Source organism: Tursiops truncatus, chromosome 14, assembly GCF_011762595.2.
Source record: "Tursiops truncatus isolate mTurTru1 chromosome 14, mTurTru1.mat.Y, whole genome shotgun sequence".
Classification (NCBI taxonomy): domain Eukaryota; kingdom Metazoa; phylum Chordata; class Mammalia; order Artiodactyla; family Delphinidae; genus Tursiops; species Tursiops truncatus.
Window position 1 is genome coordinate 25,356,477 of NC_047047.1, and position 14,440 is coordinate 25,370,916.

Genomic DNA, 14,440 nt, shown 5'->3' on the forward strand with positions numbered 1-14,440 from the left:
GGACAAGGAGGTTCCAGGTTGGGAGCCCAGGGCACACGTTAGTGCTGGGCGGATTCCCAATTGATGTACCCTTTGGGAAGGCCAGTGGATTATGGTGTTTTGATACCTGCTCTGCACCTTAGCCTTTTTCAACTGGGGTTCCAAGAGAAAATGATTTGTGTGACTTTCCTCAGTACTCTCAAGGATTACACATAGCTGATACCATTCTAGATGCATATACCTAAGGGATACCTTAGGGTATTAGGGCTTAATTCTTCCAGAATTGGTTGAGGAGGGTGGCTGTGTCTTGATATCAGAGAGTCTTTACCTCACCTCTCCAAATTGGCCTCCTCTAGTGCTGAGGAAATTGCAGACCACACTGTTCTTTCCCTGGGATTGGATTGTGTTCCTGTCCTTTCTACCTAAGCTGCTGACCTCCCTTCCCATTGGTGTTTAAGATACCAAGGGCCAAGACTGGGCAACTCCCAGGGGTACGAGAAGAGGATAGGGCTTTCTTGTTCTGTCCGTTTGCCTTGGTAGTCGTTTCTCACCATTACTGCTTTCCGAATACCATACTTATTTATTCAATTGCCTGCTGGTATCTATCTCAAAGTCAGCATGTCTAAAATGGAAAGCATCTTTTCCATGTCCTGTATGTAACAAGCCACAAACCAGGGTATCTGATGGCTTCTCCACTCTCCTTAGCTAATTTAGTTACCCAGTCTTGTTCAGTTTTTCCTTCATTACTGTCTCTCACATCTGTTCACTTTTTTCCACTCCCTCCACTGCTAACTTTGTGTATAATTTCTTGCTCTGGGTATTTCAGCAGTCTTTGAAATGGTCATCCTACCTCTGTTGCCTCTCTCACCCAATTCTCATGGATGCCCGAGAGACCTTTCCAAAATGCACACTGGGCTGTGTCATTCTCTGTTTAAATTCTGAAATGGTTCTTTCAAGTAGAATTTAAAAGTTAAACAAAATCCTGAAATGGTTCCTCCAAGTGTCTAGAATTTAAAATTTAAATTCACTAGGATGGTGCATGAGGCCATCCATGATTTGGATCCTGCCCACCTGTCCAGCCTCTCTTGTGCCTTATGGTCTAGGCTTAGTGAACCCCTGCAGTTTCTTTGCCACCATGTGATTGCTCAGGCCTCTTCCCACTGCCAAGAATGCCAGTTACCTCCTTCCTTCCTTTCTATCTCTCTGCCCCCACCCCACCCCATCTTAGCTGACAGCCTGTTCATTTATTAAGACAGTTCCGGCACTGCTACCTTAGGAAATCTCCAATCCCTGTAACCTCTTAGGTGCTCCTCTTCTGGAGCAGCAAAGAATATGAACCTTTTTTTTTCAGGTGTGCTTGGATTTAGTTGCTTTGTGACCTTGGCGAGGTTTCTAATTTCTGGTCTGCTTTCTCAACAGCAAAATAGGAATAACGATACCTTCCAGAGCTGTGGTAAAGGCTAAATGAGAGAACGCATGCAAGCCTAGCCCAAAGCAGCCTTTCTTCTCTTCTTCAGTACATGCCCCTATGGCATTGCTTTATACCAGTACGTGTCTCTTTCCATTGTAATTGTGAGTTCACCCATCTGTCTCCTTCTTTAGCCAGACTGAGAGTTCCTTTAAGGTGTCTTTCATCTCTGACTCCCCCAAAACACAGGAGAAGGGCACACGGTTGGGGAGCAGCACTATGAGTTTCATTTTAGAAATGAGTTTGAGGTGCCTGTGAGAATGTCCAAGTGGAGATGTCCACTGGCAGTTGGATCCAACTGGGTATAGAGCTCAGCAGAGAAGTCTGGATTGGAGGTAAACTTTGGGGAATGGGTTGGGAGTGTGTCAGTGGTGGTTGAAGACATGATTGGGATGAGGTGTATTCTCTTAATTCAGGTTACTTAGAAAACTGAACCTGAGGCAAAGCTGCAGTGCTAGTGCTTTATTGGTAGATACAATCCCCAAGCAGTGAGGGTGAGGAAAGCTAGGCAGGAAAAGAGCAGAAAACACAAGGTTTGTTTTAATGAGTGGGCCACTGCTTCACAAATAACTGGCCACTTGTCCAAGTGTGATGTCTCTGGATAGACTATTCAGAAATGCTACGTTTGGGGTGTTGGAGGGATGGAGAGAGCAAACTCACCTCCTCTCTCTTCTGTCTGCTGTCCTTCGTTGCTCCAAGTTTGCCCTGTTTGGTGTTCGCTCCCCTTCACTTGTTGAGATTGTGTTAGTTGACCACCCGAAAAGCCAGATCCCACGCCCTGCAGCATGGCATATCATACAAGTCCTGAAGTGTGAGGTGAACAGACGGGCACTGGCCTATAGGACTTGGTCAAGACAGAGTAAGCAGCTAGAGGCCTGGGAATCAGGTGAGGCTGCAGATCACCTGAGGAGAGAGTATAGGGCAGGAGGAGGGCGGAGCCCTGGGCAGTTCTGAGAGTTAAAGAACCCACAGCAGAGCCCCAGGGATCATCACTGGAGCAGAGGCCCCCAGAGGAAGTGTCACAGGGCCAAGGAAGAGGGAGATTTGGGGGAGGTAGTTGATAGTTTCTTGTATTGCTCAGTGGTCAAATGGGCCTGAGTTCAGAGAGAAAGTGGCATCTGATTCTGAGATGCCCGGTGAGCTGGTCAGAGCTCCCTCTATTGGTGGAATAGAGGGAAAAGAAACTGGGTTGTGGTGACGAGAAAGGGGAGAGAGGAGCACGTGTGCACTACTGTTTCCCGTTATTCAGTGGTGGAAGTTGGGTGGCCAGGGGATGGCAGATAGCTGACGCAAGCATCATTGCCTGTAGATGATAATGGGAGCTGCTTATGGAGCCCAGGAGATTTCTGGAAACGGATAGGATGTGGTGGTGGGGAGGGAGGCCTAGTGAGGCACTATGTGTACCAAGGATGGTGCGTAGCATGGGAACAGTGTCCTTTGATCCATCTACACCCAGAACTGCCAGTTGTGATACAAGAACACAGTCTCAATTTTGTCTCCTATGAGCCCCTCTCTTTTTGGGGTTCTTTGGCGGATTTCCAGGGTCAACATCACCTTCCCCAACCTGGAGACAACTTTGTGAAGTAAGTATAAGGCTTATATCCCAGCTCTTACACTTATAAGCTGTATGAACTTAAGGGAAGTTGCTTAACTTCTCAACCTCAGTTTCTGTATCTATAACATGAGGCTAATAGCACCTTCCTCAAGTGGTATTTTTTCCTCGTAATCTTCAGGGAAAGGTTAAATGAGGAAGCGTGTTTGACACAGGTACTCAATAAGAAATGATACTGGGGGAGGATGATATTGAACAAATGAAAAGGAAATAAAATGCAAGCAGCCATGTTCCCAAGACACACACTTGTGACACAAATCATCATATTTTGGGCTCCAAAGGACAGGCAATCCTCAGTGCCCCAGTTTTTGGCTTGTTTTCATGGGTGGTTACCATCCTATTTTCTACCATCTAGGCACTGTTTCCTCCTACTGTTAGCAGGCCAAGGCTGGGGAAGAGTCAAATGTTCATGGCACTCCTACCTCACCCCAGTTTGAATATACCTTCGTGGTTCCCATTTTCTGTGCTGTCGCGGAGTGGGAAGCAGGAGTGGGTGCAATACAGAGACCCTAGTCTCGGCTAGCTAATCCTAGGAAATGTGCAAGGCCCCAGAGTCAATTCTGCCCTACTCAGCCTTGGAGCTGAAAGTGAGCCAGGAGCCTGTGTGCTCTACAGCCCCACGTGCCCAACTGGGGAAGCTTCATAGCACTGAATACCTTGAACCCTGTCAGGTAGGCCCAGAACACCTAGAGAACATGGAATCAGGGTGAGCAGCCTCTCCTGCCTCCCTGTGGATGTTAAACTCCATGTAGCCCTCTCCTCCTCTGTGTATATTGAGAAGCATGTCCATTCACCCAGGCTTCCTTCATCTCTACCACATGTGACAACGGAAACAGGCAGTGCTGCTCCCAGGGACAGCCAGCCTCTGTTGCTGAGGTACTCGGGGGGGGGGTAGCCTGGGATGTTCGGCCTCCATTTCTCTCCAGAAGGCTGGGGAGTTTGGGGGTGAGACCTGGACTCATCTCGCTCAAATAACTGGTGTCAGAGTAAATATATGTCTGCCACCCTGTGTTTTGTTACTTTTTATTGTGGGAAATTTTAACATACAAATGAAGAGAGTAGAGTGTAATGAATCTCCCTGTGCCCATATTCATTGTCTCATGACCCATCTTGTTTCCTCTGTGTAGCTCTTCTTCACTCTCCTCTACCCCCAGGTTATGTTGAAGCAAATCCCAGACATCATTTCATCCCAAAGTATTTTAGTATCCCTAAAAGAGCACTTAAGAAAACTACAATACCATTATTGCACCTAAAAAAAAAATTCATCAAATATCCCGTGTTCAAATTTCCCTGATTGTCTTATAAATGTTTTGTATTATAGTATGTGTATTTGGGTAAGGTTCAAGAAAAAGATATATACTACAAATAGTTGTCTTTCGAGTTCCATATTCTAAATTACCATTAGTGTACCAATACAACATATACTTTATACGCATATATCTTAAACTTCATTTTCAGTGTGTCAGCAATTCAAATATAGCTTATGTTATCCTGAGAATACAAAGAACACAACGTGGAGGAAGATTGAGAACAGAGGTTCCCAGTACGTAGTCACTAGTGATTGTAGAGATTTTCCTTTTAGTGTTTTCTATGTAAAACATGGATTTAAAGATGTCCTGCCATGGCTCTGCAAGAATAGATTTGCCAGAGGGGGAGTACAATGAAAAAAAAAATGGACCCAGAGTCGTTAGGAGATAAAAGATGGAAGTCAAGGAGAGAGAATATATTTTGAAACGAAATATAAGGATTTCCTTCATTCAGAGTGTAAGCATCTGTCTTAGCTTGGGCTGCTATAACAGAATACCATAAACTGGGTCACTTATCAACAACCAAAATTGATTTCTCAGTTCTGGAGGCTGGAAGTCTGAGATCAGGGTGTCGGCACGGTCAGGTTCTGGAGAGAGTGCTCTTTTGGTTGCAGGCAGCTGACTTCTTCATATCCTCACATGGCAGAAAGAGAATAAGCTAGTTCTCTGGCCTTTTATGAGGATATTAATCCCATTCGTGAGGGCTCCACCTTTCTGACCTAATTACCTCCCAAAGCTTTTACTTGGAAAAATACATCACATTGGGGATTAGATTTCAACATATGGATTTTGGGGGACACAGACATTCAGTCCATAAGAGCGTCCAAATTGGTGTTGAGGAAAGAAATTATATCCTCTTGCTTTTGCCTCAGATTACCCATTAATATACCAAATATATAGTGCCCATCACCTGAGAAGGAGTACTCTCCTCCCAGCATTGTATATGGAAAGGCTGGGCAGTGGGAAAGGAAAGTGATGGGAGAGCAACTTGCTTTTGAGATACTCTAGGTAATGGGTATCAAACCCTTCACTTTGGGAAGTCTGTCAAATAGCTGAAGCAGTGACTCTCCAACTTTACAAATGATGGTAGATGTAGCAAATTTATACTGAAGATTTGAAAGGATTGAAAAAATGTTTATGGAAAGGGGTCAGATAGATACCCAGGCAGTAAGGGAATGTGGGTATTAAACAAGAGTTACGTGCTTTCAACCTCTGCTCCACAGGTCACGTTCAAAATTCTAAACCCTTTGACTTTAAATATGGGGCAAATACCAAGTAAAGCTTTTCTTCAAATGCAGCAACTGGATAGAGCTATAAGAAAATAAACACTTCCATAGAATGTAATTTAGAACAGCCCTTTGAACTTCCTTCATTCAAGCCACACCAAACTGGCCAAAGATGTTGCACTTTTCAACAAACAGAATAGTGGAGGTGCCACAGACAACCCTTTTATCATAGGAAGAGACATGTAAACGTGCAAGAGAGTGATGGAGCTGCAGTCAGCACTTGATGCAGTGAGGAAGAGTATAGAACAGTGACCAGAAAAGATAACTTTCTCCATCCCTATCCCTGTCAAAATTCTGGATTTATAAACACTGAGGCCAGTCTATCCATTTTCAGAGAATTGGCTTAGTGGAGAAGGAAGTGGCAAGATTTTTTTGTCCCCTGAAATTGCTAAATAGGACTTTACAAAGAGACACATGAGGGTCATGAGATGACTCTGAAATAAGTTGAGGAACTTGAAAGGTGAATTTTACAGACGTTAGAGGTCATTTCTCCCTGGCTTGCTGAGCCCTTCAGAGTCAGCCATGAGTGTGGTATGACCCACTATTCCCATCTTGTTAATCTTGGCTGCACAACAACAAAGGGAATGGCATAAACCAGCTTCCCCATGAAATGGGGAAGCTAAGAAAAAGATTGCCCAGTAATTTTAGTTCTGGGGGAGGGAGGTATTTCACTTCTCAAAGATTTGTGCCCCCAGGGTAATTTGTTTTCCGTTTAATTTTTCATATTTTATTCCTGGTATTAATAGGTTAAGAAAGTAGAACTTTCCCAAGTACTGATTGATAGATAATGTTTATAAGCAGCACACAAAATGTTCAGTTTCACAAATAATAGCATTCATTGATCCCTTTAAATGCAATTTCAAAATCTGTGTATCCTGAACGGCAGTAAGTTGAGCAAGTGATTTCTATAGCTATATTTGATTTTAGTCAAGGACACTTTTCCACGATGAACAAGTACTAACAAATATTAATAAAGTACTATACCAAATGCTTATTGGGCTGTCAACTTTTTTTTTTTTTTTTTTTTTTTTTTTTTGTGGTACGCGGGCCTCTCACTGTTGTGGCCTCTCCCGTTGCGGAGCACAGGCTCTGGACGCGCAGGTTCAGCAGCCGTGGCTCACGGGCCCAGCCACTCTGCGGCACGTGGGATACTCGCGGATCGGGGCACGAACCCGTGTCCCCTGCATCAGCAGGCGGACTCTCAACCACTGCGCCACCAGGGAAGCTCCTGGGCTGTCAGCTTTTTAAGCAATGCCATTCCAGCTACTACTGAAAGCATTTATTTTAGAAGCTTTAATCTGATCTGGGAAAATGGGTTCTTCTCCAATTTGACAAATAGTATGTATAAGCCCCAAAGCTTTTAAATAAAAAAAAGCCTTCCAACTCTGAAGCATTCATGTGAAACTTAGTTTCTCAAAAAAAAAATCACTCGGTATCTGAAGAAAATATTAAAACAAGTTATCTTTTGAGACAGGTAAACATTCTTACAAAAGAGAAACACAAATTAATTCACTATCCTTAATAATCTGTTAGATTACTGTTGTCTAGAAATGAGAATACATGAAACACATTTTCACTTATCATAGGGTCCAAGGTGACATTTATATTTCACATATTAAACAGTTATAGTATAGCCTACAATGGCACAAAGACACGTAATACTTAATTCAGATAGTCAAAAGTCAGAAAGAGCTACATGGTTTGCAAGATACTTTAGCTTTTGTGTGGTCATTAAAACCCAATAAGTAATTTGAGTATGGTATTATAAAGGCAGGCAATTAAAATCTCAAATATCACTCAAAAATCAAAGACATGAAAATCTTGTGTTTCTTTATCTTTTATTTACATGGTTAGGTATCAGGACCTTACTGTAGAAAACATTGTTACTATTTATGGTTGCCCCAGAAAATAATGAAGCTTCAGAAATTTAAAATTATAAAAGAAGCTTCAGTTCTTCATTCATAGTAAGCAAGACTTAAACCTCAGCAAACTTCCTGGGATCCTTTCAAATGAAGAAGATATCTGGGACTTCCCTCGTGGTCCAGTGGGTAAGACTCTGCTGCTCCCAATGCAGGGCGCCTGGATTCAATCCCTGGTCAGGGATCTAGATCCCGCATGCATGCCGCAACTAAGAGTCCACATGCTGCAACTAAGAGTCTGCAGGCCACAACTAAAGGTCCCACACGTGGCAACGAGGATCGCACATGCCTCAACTAAGACCCGGAGCAGCCTAAATAAATATTAAAAAAAAAAAGATATCTTCAATTTGTACTTGACCTTGTCTTCCAATTGATGTTTCCTTGACGCATTTCAGTGATGAACTCTATGACAAAGTCTTCAAGAATATCCACTGGCTTAGTAAAAGGATTCTAATCATCCCCAAACCCATACATCATTCTTGTAATTCTTTAGAAAAAAGTTTCTTTTACCAGGTCTACCTTCCGCACCTCCTCCTCTTTCTTCATTTTCTTCCTCAAAGATGGGGTTTTCTTCCCTATCTTCTCAAGGACATTTTTATTCTTCAAGTATGTCCTTGATGTCCTGCCAGTGCTATTTCAGACTTAGACTCAGTTGGATGGCTGGGGTGCCAGGTTTGGAACAGAGCTGGGTGCAGTGCCAAGGTCTCCCCAAGTCATTACTCAATGACTGGAGCTGGTGTCATGACAGCAGCAGGAGAATCCCACCCTAAAGGGAAATCTGCATCACTGCTTCCATGGTTAGATTTGGATGGGTGGTGGGGCGACATGATTGCTGATGTCGGTCTTGGAGGATGGAGGGAGAATAGTGACTTTGCTTCTAGATGGGGTTGGGAGTAAACTTAGGCCTCCAATCCCTGTAGTCCTGGGAAACGTCATATTTGGTCCTAACGTTCCCATCATTTAACTTGATGATCTGTTCTTCCTTGAAGCCCAGATTCAACTTGGGATGAGCAGCCATTTCCTGAGATTCTTAGGATATCTCAGATACCTGCTTTACCCACCTGAAGTGATTTTTGCAAAGGGATATTAAAGTCAAAGACATCACCCTGATCTATGAAGCAAATGCCCATGAAAGCACTATGTACAGTGTCATCCTGGAGCTAGATTGCAAAATAGAACCTGGAATCTGTCACTGTCTCCTCAGCCAGGATATTGTTCTACTGGTGCCTGAGCAAAGAGTTCCCCCGATATTTTATACTCGAGTTGATATAGGCAGTCTTTCCTTTTAAAGTGAACAGTCTAAGCAGACTGACCTGAATTCCAGCCTGTAGCCACCATTGGAGGCCTGGGGCAGAATCTGGTAGACATTGACATCCAGCTTCATGCGCAGGACAAGGCTTGTACTTTGGGCCACTGTCTTGGCCCTGCTCTCCATGCTTATTGTTTCCTTTAATCCCTAGATTCTTTTTTGCTTGCTTTTTCCTTATAATTTATTTGTTGAAGGAACAATTTCTCTGAGTCTGTTTTTTTAATGCATCCTCATGGTGTTAATAGGTTACTCTACCTTTCATATTTCCTATAAATTATTAGTTAGATTTAGAGCAGTGATTCTCCAAGTATGGTCCCCTGACCAACAACATTAGCATCACCTGGAGGCTTGTAGGAGATGCTAAATCCTACCCACCCAGAGAGGCTGGCCGTCAAGGTCACCATCTTGGTGAGGCCTAGCATCCCATTTTTGTGAAGTCACCCATTGAAGTAGAAAGGTCAAAACAACTGGAGTGGGAAGGGGTGAAAGGGGTGGGCAAGGTAGTGGCTGGTCTACCACTAGGTAGGTATTTCTAGGCTTTTTTTCTAACAATGACAATTTTGATTTTTTTTTTTTTTTGCATAATGTCAGAGCAAATGGAATGGAATGGTGGGCTTATGGTTAAACAGTTAATTTAGCTGATTTAATGTATTTGAAAACTATATGATTACTGGTCCAATGTTCCCTGTCTTTCTTGGAGAAGTGAGGGGACAAGTATTCACTCTCCCTCAATGCTTATGCCATCAAATCTTGACACTTTCTAGAAGACAAGGTAGCTCAGATATGGCAGACCCTCCTCTGGAGTTTTCGATCACCTTTGTACTTGGCAGCCAGGAGCACCTGGTTTTGAAAGATTCTTGGCTGGATCCTTCATCTGCAGCAACAGCTTGTCAATTTCCTATAGAGAGTAAAAGCCAGTCCTGTTTTGTCAGGAGCGATCCTTCTGATCTTCGTGGAAAGGGTCAGCCCAGGACTGGCCATCCTGGCAGGCAATCAGTACCTACTTAAACAGTTGAGGAAGGACCAATAGGTGGAACTGCACTTTTATGAACTCAACCTGCCTACTAAGTTGTGAAGTCAAACTTTGTTTTCCAAAGCCCCAGTAAACAGTATCTAAGAAAAATTACTTTAAACCCATCTTGATACTCCTTTGTAAAAAAACAAACAAACAAAGGATAAGCTGTATGCATTAAACACTCATAGACTTGACCCCCAAAGGAGAATGGATTTTACTGTATATAAATATTATTTTATTATTTCTAACATATGCTATTTTATTTATTTACTTATTGAAGTATAGTCCACTTACAATATTAGTTTCAAGTGTACAACATAATGATTCAATACTTTTATAGATTATACTCCATTTAATGTGTGTACATTTTTAAAAGTTAATTTATCATTATTATTATTTTTAAAATCTATCTTATTTATTTCATTTTTGGCTGTGTTGGGTCTTCATTACTGCGCGCGGGCTTCCTCTAGTTGGGGCGATTGGGGGCTACTATTTGTTGCGTTGCGTGGGCTTCTTATTGCGGTGGCTTCCCTTGTTGTGGAGCATGAGCTCTAGGCACGTGGGCTTCAGTAGTTGTGGTGCGCGGGCTCAGTAGTTGTGGCTCGCAGGCTCTAGAGCGCAGGCTCAGTAGTTGTGGTGCACGGGTTTAGTTGCTTCGCAACATGAGGGATCTTCCCGGACCAGGGCTCGAACCCATGTCCCCTGCATTGGCAGACGGATTCTTAACCACTGCGCCACCAGGGAAGCCCTAAAGTTAATTTAAAAAGAAAAGGAGCACTTAGGTTAACAGAATGATAAAATGACCACAGCTTGTTAAAGAGAATTTTCCCACATATTAATACAATGATATTGGAAATTCAGTTTTCTTTTTTTTTTTTTGCGGTACGTGGGCCTCTCACTGTTGTGGCCTCTCCCGTTGCGGATCACAGGCTCCGGACGCGCAGGCTCAGCAGCCATGGCTCACGGGCCCAGCCGCTCCGCGGCATGTGGGATCTTCCCGGACCGGGGCACGAACCCGTGTTCCCTGCATCGGCAGGCGGACTCTCAACCACTGCGCCACCAGGGAAGCCCTAAAGTTAATTTAAAAAGAAAAGGAACACTTAGGTTAACAGAATGAGAAAACATGACCACAGCTTGTTAAAGAGAATTTTCCTACATATTAATACAATAATATTGGAAATTCAGTTTTCAGTGGAAAAGTATCCTAACTTTCTATTTTGGAAGTAGGTAGTTGGGCTCCTGTTTTAAATGAAGATACATCTGAAAAAGAAACATGCCCACTGACCTAGGGTCAGTGGGGGGACAGAGTGAAGAAGGGTGCAGAGACTGGAACATACTTATGCATTCTACTCTTGATAGACATTTGGGTTGCTTCCATGTTTGAGCACCTACAAACAATGCGACATAAACATCCTTGTTCATGTGCCCTGGTACACACATACTCAAGTGAAACTGCTTGGTCATTCAGTATGTGTATTTTCATCTTCATTAAACATTGCCACATTGTTTTTGCAGAGTGCCTGTATTGGTTTACACCCTCACCAGCAGGGTGAGTGCCCTTGGGTTGGATTCAAGTGCACTCCCTTTGGGAGTGGGGGGAGATAAGTCTTGGAAAAAATGAGGAAGCCAGGCAGGGGAGGGCTTTGGGCGCCAATCCAAGGAGTTCAGACTTTATTTGACTCTCCTGTGAAGCCACTATTGATTTTGGAACAGGGAACAAAATGCAAAAATGAGGTTTTAGGAAGGTGAGTCTTTAAAGCTCTCAGCTGGTTTGTGTTTCAGCGGAGAGTGGTGATGGTGGTGGAGTTGGCTTAGGCCAGCAGCAGGATGCAAGCTCACAGGAGAGAGGAGAAAATTTGTGGGGAGAAGCTAAAAGAGGGGAACTGAGCAAATGCCAGGGGGCAGAGACCCAGCGTGTGCCAGATATACCAACTTTGTCTTTAATCTAATTAGACTACGGCACCCTGCTACAACACCTCTGGAAAACACTGTGGTGTTATTTAGCAAAGGTGAAGATGCACATACCCAATGACCAAGAAGTCCCCCAAATTTACCAAAACAAACAGGCAAACGAAATCACCTCAAAAGAAGGGATTTCAAGAAGGAAAGAATTGCCAACAATGTCAAATGTACAGAGAGGTCCATCAGGAAAAGACCTGAAAAGCATCCACAGGCTTTTGCAATTACGAGTCTGATGATGAGCTTTGTTAGAGAGATGTTTGTGGCACCATGGGGACAGCAGTCGGAACACAGTGGCTTGAGAGGAGAGTAGGTAGTAGCCAAAGGAGGCTGAGTATAGAATATGCTATCAGGATGGTTGGCTGAGCACAGACTCAGCACACACAAACATTTAGTATTTGAGAAAGGTAGTATTTTGAACCAGTGGGTACAGGGTACAAAGTTTGACAAATGGTGATGTAACACTTGGGAAAAATAATAAAGTTAAATCCTTATCTTATAGCATATACCAAATGGTGATGTAACACTTGGGAAAAAAAAGTTAAATCCTTATCTTATAGCATATACCAAATTAAAGTCTGGAAAAAACAAAACCAGAAAAGAACTAGAAGAAAATATAGGTGTACATAAACTTGGGGATAGTTGAAGCATTTCTGAGATTAACAACAAACCTAGAAACCTTAAAGAAAAATATGGATAAATTTGACTTCCTTAAAATTCACAAACACACACACACACACACACACACACACACACACACACACACGAACTAAACACCTCTGTAAGGAAAAGAAGAAAAAGACCATAAACAAGAATGAATGACAAACAGAAAAATATTTACAATATATGGTAAAGAATTCCTATAAATAAATAAGGAAAGGGAAATACACCAATATAAACATGGATATGAATGTCAATTCACAAAAAAATGCAGTTGTGTTAGGGCTGGACAGAGGCACAGGCAGTCCTCCAGCCATGTCTCAGTGGACACTGGACACGAGGAGGAAAGCACTCTGCTGCCAGGGCAGTTCCCTTCCTATGTCCTCCATCAGGAAGGATCCTCAGCCTGCAAACCTGTTCCCTTTGTGCATCCTGGAGGGAAAGCTACCTATCCCATATCTTCTTGTTCCCTCCCCAATCCAGGATAAAGCTCACCCTCAAATACCTCTATGAAGTCAAAAACAAAAACAAAAATTAGAAGCTAAAATAATCTGAAGTAAATATCCAAATGGTTTAGACAAAACCTGGGTGCGTAGAAACCAAAGGGTTTCACTTGAATGCTTGACAGTAATGTCCCCATTTGTCTTCCCACCTGTGCTACAGTCTACTCTGATGCCAATTACTCCATTCTTGTACCAAGTCCCATTCCACATTCCTTTGAGTTAGACACGTTTGCTGATGTTTATTCCTCTCTCTAGAATGGCGCAGCCTATCTTACAGGCCCAAACCTTTTTCTCCCCAAATTTGCCCTGTGCCAGGGAAACCACGTCCATATTCCCAGGATATACTGTGTTCTTCCACTCTCAGTTCTTCATTTATGTGGCTCCTTGCCTCTGCCTCAAATGCTCTTAGAAGGCAAGAAATGACCATTTGTGGAACGAATTAATTCTCCAAACACACATAGTTTCTTTTTTACTGAATGCCTTCCTCCCTATGTGCTTCTTCAGGGGCCTCACACTCTTCTGCTTGTGAATTTGTCTAATCTCTGGCCTGCTGGAAACTCCCTGAGGCAAAAGTCTGTATGTCCTCTGGCTTAGGCTGTCCTGGTCTGCCTGAGCCTGAGGGGTTTCCTTGGTCACTGGACTTTTCAGTGCTCAAACCAGGAAAGTCTCAGGCAAACTGGGATGAGTTGGTCATCGTCGTCTTGCTAGTCTTTCATTCCTTGGATTGTGAAGAGAACTAGGATGTACAGTTAACGCGATGGCTCAGCCATGGCCTCCAGAACATGTTCCACTGTCTCCTGCGGGCAGGACTAGGTCCAAGAGTGTGGCTTTTCCATTGAGGGAAAACTCCACATGATCTAGGAATAAAGTAAGACTTTAAACCAGGAGAGAAATTTCCTACGTGAAAGGGAAGTAAACCCTGAAATACAGGTCTGAAGACACAGAAAATCCACAGAAGGGCCTGTGGAATAAGAGGAGTGGAGTTCATTTTTCAATGGAGCTTCCAGCCCCTCCTCTTCCTCCTATTTCTATCAGTCCATGGGCAAGTATTGTATTCTCTGAACCTGAGTTTCTATGTCTACAAGGTTGGGAATGAAAATGCTGTCCTGGCAGAACCGTTGAGGAAGTTAAGTAAGGGAAGGTATGTGTAGTTTCAAGCCCAGTGCTTGGTTCCTGGAGTTCCCAAACTGCCAGAGACTTCCCAGCATGCTTCCTGCCCCCTCCCTGCGCTGGTGCCTGGCCTCCCACTCCCACTTGCTTTTTTTCTTTTCACTTCCCGTTCACTGTCTCTCCTTTCTCTCTTCTCTCCAAACTCCCTATTTTCCACTTACTGCTCCCTCATCTTACCTTTCCTACTTACGAAGAAGGAAGTAATAAAATGAGGGCAAACATCAGCATAAAACCTAGAAAAATCAGAAAGTAT

The 14,440-nt window shown here is 43.3% G+C and overlaps 1 protein-coding gene and 1 pseudogene across 1 annotated transcript in view; one reads left to right on the top strand and one right to left on the bottom strand.

Moving 5' to 3' along the window:
• Nucleotides 1-14,440, top strand: part of SLC4A5 (solute carrier family 4 member 5) — a 151,066-nt gene that overhangs the window by 1,878 nt on the left and 134,748 nt on the right. The window lies entirely within an intron of this gene.
• Nucleotides 8,220-9,006, bottom strand: LOC101337263 (adaptin ear-binding coat-associated protein 1 pseudogene; annotated as a pseudogene).